Here is a 9373-nt window from a genome sequence, read left to right as displayed (position 1 = left end):
GGAACAGTTCATTTTACAAAAAACATTCCTAGACTCCAATGGTTGTGTTGCATGACATTGAAAAAGTTATCCACCAGAATAAATAATCATAAGTGCAGATTGCAGATGATGATATCCTAGGTAGGCTAATCCACTTACAGATAAGGTTTTTATGGATATTGTAATGTAAATGCAAACATACTTAGGGGTGGAAGAGGGTGGAGAAACACGAATCAGTAACAACCTCAGTATTAGCTGATCAGAAGCTCGCAGGAGATCTCTGACCTCAACCTTACAGAGATCTATAAACTGCCATGAGTATTCTTCCATAGTATTAAACCTGAAGCACTAGAAGGTAATTCTTTTATGATGGATCAGTGTCTCCAATGTTCCCATTGCCTCTTTTGCTGCCTGTAGTACAGAGAAACAGAATTCAAATTACCTTTGGTCACACTCCTACCTGGTTCATGTAACGTGCTTAGAGAGAAATAGGCTGGGGCCATTTTGTTCACCTGTGGGACCTTACTTCTCATGAGGAGGAGGATAGTTGCTACAGTCCCCCACCAGAACGTATGTGACCCTGTCAGCCCAGGGAAGTAGGAACAAATCTTTTCTCAGTTTGATGATTTCCCATTAATTCAGTTTTGACAGTATAATCAACCGCTCCGCCTTTTAAAATTTGTGAACCCTACCCCCAACTTTTCTACTGTCCCGAGGCTTCATCGTAGCATTACCCCAGGGATGGATATTTGACTTATACCCTGCATTGCAAAGGCACAAATGGCAAAAATACGTATCTATATGTGCATGTTATTGGGCAAATGTAATTCCCACAACGATCTCCAGAAAGATGAAATTATTTATGTATCACTTTCACGACCTACCGTATGGAGATCGCAAAGCACTTTACAACTAATTAAGTGCTTTTGAAGAGCTGAAGGGATATTCTATCAATTTGTGCACTATAGATCTGTGTAAACAGTAATAAAGTAGCTGACCAAATAATCTACTTTTAGGTGATGTTGATTGAGGGATCAGTATTAGCCAGGACCCTTGATAACTTTGCTCTTCTTCAAACAATACAATTGCATCTCTTACATTTGCCCTGAGGGGCGACAAGGTGCTTCAGTTCAAGATCTAAAATAACGTATAATCAACACTGCAGCATTTGTTCAGTATTACATGGAAATGCCAGCCAAGGAGATTGCTCATGTCTCTGCAAGGGGACTTGAATTATGATGGTCCAGGAAGCTGGCGTACCTCTCGACCCAGGAGCCTGGCATAGTTGAAGAAGAAACTGCACCAGGCTTTTTGACTGGATAACAACAGTTATGTGCTTAGCTTGGCTGAATTTGTAGCTAGAAGGAGAGAAAATTCAAAGTACAGAAGTACAAAGGGGACTTGGGGGTATTCGTGCAGGATACCTTAAAGGTTAACCATCAGGTTGGATTGGTGGTAAAGAAAGCGAATGCTATGTTGCATTCATTTCTAGAGGTATAGTGTATAAAAGTAAGGAAGGGTTGATGAGGCGCTATGGGGCACAAGTGAGGCCTCATTTGGAATACTGTGCACAGTTTTGGGCCCCATATCTTAGGAAAAATGTGCTGATGTTGGAGGGGGTTCAGAGGAGATTTACGAGGATGATTCCCGGAATGAAAGGGCTTACGTATGATGAGCGTTTGTCGGCTCTTGACTATACTCACTGGAGTACAGAAGAATGAGAGGGGAACTCATAGAAACATTTAAAATGTTGAAAGGACTGGACAGAGTGGATGTGGTCAAGCTGTTTCCCTTGGTGGGTGAGTCCGGGACCAGAGGGCACAATCTTAGAATTAGAGGGTACAGGTTTAAAACAGAGATGAGGAGAAATTTCTTTCGCCAGAGGGTGGTGAATTTGTGGAATTCCTTGCCACGTATAGCAGTGGAGGCCAGATCATTGGAGGCGTTTAAGGAAGAGATAGATAGATATCTAAATAGTAGGGGTATCAAGGGATATGGGGATAAGGCCGGAAATTGGGGTTAGGCTCCCCCCCACCCCCCCAACCCCCCAATTTCTCATTTCTTTTTCTTTTTTCCTTTTCTTTGGAGAAGACTCGATGGGCTGAATGGCCTGCTTCTGCTCCCTTGTCTTGTGATCTCCCGCAGTGTTGTTGGGGTGGACGTCCCATGGGCTAGACCCAGTGGCAGAATCGTGATATATTTTCATATCAGGATGGTGTGTGGCTTGGAAAAGAACATCATCAATAGTGGAGGGAGTAAATGTTTAGGTGGATCAGGGAACAATCAATGGGGTTGCTTTGGCCCAGATGATGTTGAGCTCCTTGTTAGAGCTACGCTTATCCAGGCAAATGAAGAATATTTCACCTCACTACAGCTTTGTGCTTTGTTCATGGTGAAAAGTTTTGGGGAGTCAAGAGGTGAATCATGCTGTGGAATATCCAGCCTCTGTCCTGCTCTTGTAGATACAGTATTAATGTGGGTGATTCAGTTAAGATTGTGGTTAATGATGATACTTCCACAATGTTGATGATGGGGTTAGGATCAGATTCCATTGAATGTCATCGGTAGGTGATTAAATTCATTCTTTTTGTCCAGCACTGTATGGTTAGAATGTTACTTGCCATTTCCATTCCCAAGTTTGAATGTTGTCTAAATCCTGATGAATGCATGCACAAAGAGCTTTAATTTCTTAAGGAGCTGGAAATGGAATTGACATTGTGCAATCACTAGTAAACATCCCTGTTTCTGTCATAATGCAGGAAAGGTCATTGATGAAGGTGATTGATCACTGCCACTGAGTTTTGTGTCTCATTATTTTAGCAAGGTTTTTATTGCTCTCCTCTGTTCTTTTATTTATATCTCCTCTAGATGAATTAGCTGCAGTTACAAAACCTGCACCACCCTCTCACAGCTCCATTTAGTCTCCTGGTCTCCACCCTATCACAGACATTCACTTTGCTCTCACCACCCATTCCCCTTCTCTGTTTTGTGTTTGATTTCTCAGTTTTCATGAAGGTCATCAACTGAAGTGTTAACTTTGTGTTCCTTTCCACACAGTTGCTGCATGACCTGCTGTGTATCCCCAGTATTTTCTGTTTTTATCTCAGATTTCAGGTGTCTGTTTTTTTTTTGCATTTCAATCTTCCATCACATTGCTAACAATTGGGAGTTTACTGAATGGATGATGATTAGCTGGACTGGATTTGATAGGGAAATTTTCCACAATGTTGTGTAGAATCCAGTGTTGTGACTGTACTGGAGCACCTTGATGAGAAGTACAGCTGCTTCTGGGGCATGAGTCTTCAACACTACTGTCAATGCCAGGTGGAGAAGAGCTATGCCATTATCCTGACTAACAATCATCCCTCAGCCAACATTATCAAAAGGTTTAGCTGCTCATTAGCTGCCTTTCCTGTCTACAGAAAACTAACTGTTTTATTTTCCTACATCTCAATAGTAAGTGTATGTTGAGGTCTGTGTTGGTGAAACACTGATGTTTTGATAGGGATAGGGCCCTACATAAATGAAAGTTAATCTTGTAACTAAATGAGAAATTAACTATAATGACCTATTTCTGCAGGAAAAGTATCTTAACCCTTACCAAGTTCCTATCAGCTTACAATATAATACAATTATCAAGATATTAAACAAGTAGAATGGTACTGGGACTTAAGGACAATTTAAGTATTGGAGTTCGTGACATCAGATTTATTGTCAGTCACAACAGAAATATTGCTGGATCTGGAACTTGGTTAGATTCTTGAAATATCAGTTTCTTCATGCCTGCATAGATTCATAAAATGGACGATTCTTGTAATGAAGAAATATTTCCTACTGCTCAAAGATACAGGAAATGACAGAAGGGAAGTCTGACACTGAAATAATGGGCAAAGGCCTGTATCTTCCACTACTTGCAGTAAACTTCAGCTGCTTCCAAACCCACTGATTCTCCATCTCTGAGAATAGTACTTTGATGAGTGGTGGTCCCTAATCTGCTTACACTGATTTAATAGGTGAGTGAAGCCACATTGAAAATGTACCTGTCTCACACAAAGAAATGTGGAATTTGGGGATCTGAGAGAAAGCTTCTTTTGCACAAAGAGTGGTTGATATCTGGAACATGCTGCCAGAGGAGGTGGTGGAATCAGATATAATTACTATGTTTAAGAGACATTTAGACAGGCACTTGAATAGGCAAAGCACAGGATATGGACCTAATATGAGCAAGTGGGATTAGCGTAGATGGGCAAAAAAGGTCAGCATGGACGTGGTGGGCTGAAGGGCCTGTTTCTGTGCTGTCCAACTCTATGACTCTATTAGAAATGGGTAGTAAAATTAAAAAAGGAACTGATAGGAAAAAGACAAAATGTGTCATGACGTGCACTTGGTAATATCAAACAGAACAAACTACCATTAATTGAAAATGAAGCAATTTAAAAGTAGATTATATGTGAAATAATCTTTGTTTCAGTCCTACTTAAGCCCCCTCCCCCAATCCTTTCTCATTATATAAACAGCTATATTGGTACTGCTTCCTGTGCTCAAAAATAGCAAACTTTTACTGCCAATTCCCACTGTGTTCTGTTTCATATGGTCCATCTCTATCTCTTCTCTTCCCTTGATGGATCTCTCCATCTCAAACATCCACAGGCTCCTACGACTGTCTCAGCTATTCTTCCTCCTATCCTGCTTCCTGCAAGGAGTCCTTTCTGATCTCCTACATCTTATCTCCATTGTACTTGCTCCAATAGAGAGTTTCCGCACAGGTGCCTCTGAGTTGTCTTCCTTTTCCTTGAACTGCAGATTCCCCTCTGCAATAGTACAGTCCTTGATTGTATCCTTTCTATTTCCCACAACTCTGCTCTCACGCTCTCTCCTCCTTTACTGAGTTCCCCTTGTTCTCACTTTCCACTCCACTAGCCTCGGCATTCAATGGATCATCCTTCGTAAGTTCCACCAGCTTCAATGGGATTCCATCACCAGACACATCTTCCCCTTTCCTTCCCAGCAAGCCAAAGTGACCGTTCCCTTCACAATTCCCTGGTCCACACTTTTGTCTCCACCAACCACTCTCCTCCGAACTGCACTTTCCCATGTAACTGCAGAAGGTGCAACACCTGTCCCTTCACATCTTCCCTTCCCACCATTCAAAGACGCAAACAGTCTTTCCATGTGAAGCAGTGATGCACTTGCACATGTGCCAATCAAGTGTACAGCATTCAGTGCTCACAATGTGGTCTCTCCTACATTGAAGAGACCAAATGTAGATTGGATGACTGCCTTGCAGAACGCTTACATCTCTTCCCCGCAGCTTAAAAATAACTTGTTTTCTCTCTTTCCCAATTCTACCGAAAGGTCTTTAACTTGAAATGTTAACTGTTTCACAGAATAGATGTCAAGATGTTTCCATTGGTGGGAGAATTTTGAACAAGGGGGCAGTCATTCAAGACTCTGCTTAGGAACAACTTCTCACAGGCAGTGACGAATCTGTGGAATTCTTTACCCTAGAGGGCTGTGAAGGTCCATATTATTAGGGGTATTTACAGAGGAAGTAGATACATTTTGAAAGATTAGGGAATTGAAGACTGTGGAGAACTGGCACAAAAGAGGAGATGAGGCCTGGGGCAGATGAGCCATGATCATATTGAATGGCAGGACAGGTTTGAGGGACAAGGTAGCCTACTCCTACTTTTAAATGTTCTTATGTAATACTTGTATGAAGAAGCAACAGCTCTAACTCTCTGGTATGACACCGCAAAGCAACAGCTGAGAAACAAACACTGCAGAAAGCGATAATAGCATATATTCACTGTGGATTGAATGTAGATGCTCTACGAAGTGGTCATCCATTCTGTTTGATTTCTTTGATGGAGCAGAGACCACATTGTAAGCATTGAATGGAGTGCATTAGATTGGCAGAAGTGCAAGTTCTTCTGCTTCACAAGGAAAGACTGATATATTCACTTTTCTAGACTGGAAATGGATTGCAATCATTATGCATCTGCCACTGTGGACAACAAAGCAACATGATATGCGGATTCAACAACAACTTATACAACATTGCACCTTTCATGCAACAAATTCCAAGGGCTTTAGGTAGTGAATGGCAGACACTGGCTGGCAAACAAGAGATACTTTAGTGAGAGTGAGAAAAAGCAAAGCCAATGAGGTTGAGCTTTGAAACTGGATGACAGGAAAAAGCCCTGGTAACTGCCATTGCTAAAGGATTAATGTTTGTGTGAACAAAGGTACCTCAATGAGCTCTGCTTATTCTGCAAATAGCTGTACATTGCCATCTTCGTCCCATCATTACAAAATCCCACATTACTTGACAACTAGGTCAAAAGCTTTTCAAAGATAATTTGAGGCAAATTACAAAGTTTAGATCGACTTCTCATGGCTAATTACGTCATTGCACTGTTTGTGATAAACCTATATAAAGCTCTCATAATAGATGAACAATTAAAATGTTTTCTGATCTAAGTTTAGTAACAATAATACTCATAAAAAATGATTCATTACATGCAAAATTTTAAATAAACATTGCAGATGATGTTTGATAGCTGATGTATATTGATACATTTTGCAGCTGTTGTTATATAAAAAGTACAATTGGCACAAAGCTAAAAGGATGAGTCCGAATAAAGATAAATACAGCATTTTCTTTACTATTCATTATTTTAAAAAAACTTAAAACTTCTCTGTATATTATAGTTGCTGTAAACAAAGAGTGATAGCATTACAACAATTGATTGAAGGTCCATTGTGATGGCAATGAACAAGTAACCTGAGCTATTTTGATCTGATGCCTCACACCACCTCTTTATTAAGAGATGCAGAACCACAAGATTAAAAAGTGTCTGTTCTGCCAAGGCTTCCTCCAAAATGTTCAGAAACTGTAGCATTCCAGTAAAGATAGGAGGCAATTAACTGGACACCCATTTCTTCTTTGCATTCCCTTGGGATCAAGAATGCTGTGTTTGAATAACGGAGCAAAAGAGGCCTGTTCTTTTCTTCCGATGGGAGGTGGCCATTGCACATTAGCTACCACATGAACTCGGTATAGCCAGATCTTGGGTATAATGACAAAAATGTTCAAGCAATTGGGCAACAGGCTCCATTGCACATACAAATGCCTTCTCACATTTGCATACTGACACACACTAACCACCCAGAAACGTCTCCCTTGTGATATTCTCCCTTCAGTCCAACCCACTACCCAACAACTTCACTTCCAATCCCTAACTCTTCCTCTCCTCAAACCCCACCCTCTCTTCACCACCACTGCTCTCCGACTCTAAACCCCCACGCTCCCACCTTCCCCAGCCTAATCTAATTTCAATCCCTAGCTCTAAGGGAGCTTTTGTAAATGAATTCAAGCCAGTTCCTATACACGTCTCAGGTAAAGCATATTTATTTTCAACTGTTTAATTTCAGCTCAAAACATCACACTACAGAAAAGCAAACAAAAAAAGCTTAAAATCCATTTGGTTTATACCTTGTTAGCACCAAAAGTAAATATTTAGAATTTGAAAGGAATGAAACTTAGCATTCACTGTGGACAGGATCGTCCAATCCAATTACAGGAGTTACTTTCATTTTCAGTCAGGGGCTGAATTGGCTTGCCAATTGTCAAGGCCCCCGGCAAATTTTCTTCTGTGCACAGACACTAAAGGTCCATCTTTCGTTCATGGACACCAAAGGTGCTTTCCCAAATGTTCTGGTGCAATGTTACAATTCTATTTGGCAATATGCAGGAATATAAAGATATAAAACCACTTTCTAGCAAGTAAATCATCTTTACCATCTCATTTGAGGTATATTTGGTATTGGTTTATTATTGTCACTTGTACCAAGGTACAGTGAAAAGCTTGTCATGCATACTGATCGTACAGGTCAATTCATTACACAGTGCAATTACATTGAGTTAGTACAGAGTGCACTGATGTAGTACAGATAAAAACTGTAACAGTAAAGTGTCACAACTACAGAGGAAGTGCAGTGCAATAAGGTGCAAGGTCACAACAAAGTAGATCGTGAGGTCAGGGTCCATCTCATTGTATAAGGGAACCGTTCAATAATCTTATCACAGTAAGGTAGAAGCTGTCCTTAAGTCTGGTGGTACGTGCCCTCAGGCTCCTGTTTCTTCTACCCGATGGAAGAGGAGAGAAGAGAGAATGTCCCAGGTGGGTGGGGTCTTTGATTATGCTGGCTGCTTCACCAAGACAAGAAGTAAAGACAGAGTCCAAGGAGGGGAGGCTGGTGTCCGTGATATGCTGGACTGTGTCCACAACTCTCTGCAGTTTCTTGTGGTCCTGGGCACATCCAGATAGGATGCTTTCTGTGGTGCATTGGTAAAAGCTGGTGAGAGTCAAAGGGGACAAACCAAATTTCTTTAGCCTCCTGAGGATGTAGAGGCACTGGTGAGCTTTCTTGGGCGTGACCCCCTTTCCTGAAGTCAATGACCAGCTCTTTTGTTTTGCTGACATTGAGGGAAAGGTTGTTGTCATGACACCATTCCACTAAGCTCTTTATCTCCTTTCTGTACTCTGACTCATCGTTGTTTGAGATATGGCCTACAACAGTGGTATATCTGCAAACTTGTAGATGGAGTTAGAGCAGAATCTGGCCACACAGCAGAATTTGGCATTAATGACACAGACAGACTGGAGTCTCCCTGTCTTTCCGATTGTTTCGTCAGTAGTGTTGCTAAAAGTCCAAACTGCAAATGGCTAAACAAATTTAGGTTGCTTGAAGCCAATCTTTTATAGCATATATTCAGTTTGTTTGAGCTGGCTGAAAATGAATAGCAAACTACTCTTAACATGCTTCATTGATGCAAGGAAATAAAATGAGAAAACCAATTATTTAATTGTCTGATGTTTATTTAAAAAGTTACATAAAAATGGATTGTCAATGTTCAGTTTTACAAATAAACAGATTACCATAAGCAAATGGAAACCAAACAAGATGAAGCTTTTACCACTTCAAGTGTATATAGTTATAAAAATAGAGAAATAGCTAAAAGTTGAAAATAAAAGTTCATACAACCCATTCTGACGTCACCTAAATAATTTAAGTTTTGTAAAAATACTTAATTTCTGGAGGTTATTGGTTTAAGCTCAAATGTCAGTATTCAAACTTTAACCATAAATTCAAACTAATTTACTAGCACTATATTCACATATAGCTGACCTTGGGAGGTGAAGCTTTAAGAGGTATCTGAAAATGTATTGGGGGGAAGAATAAAGTGGGTTACAGTGTATTAGGAAATAATTCACACCTGCAATCCCTCCCCATTTTGTTACCTGAGCTGGTCACTGAAGTGACCTCCCAGACCAGGTGCTTCCCAACATTGTGCAAGAGAGCAACATCAAGCCATTTATTGTGACTG

This window comes from Pristis pectinata, chromosome 12 (genome assembly GCF_009764475.1).
Source record: "Pristis pectinata isolate sPriPec2 chromosome 12, sPriPec2.1.pri, whole genome shotgun sequence".
Lineage (NCBI taxonomy): Eukaryota > Metazoa > Chordata > Chondrichthyes > Rhinopristiformes > Pristidae > Pristis > Pristis pectinata.
The sequence above is the reverse complement of the archived record's forward strand: the minus strand, read 5'-3'. Positions refer to the sequence as shown.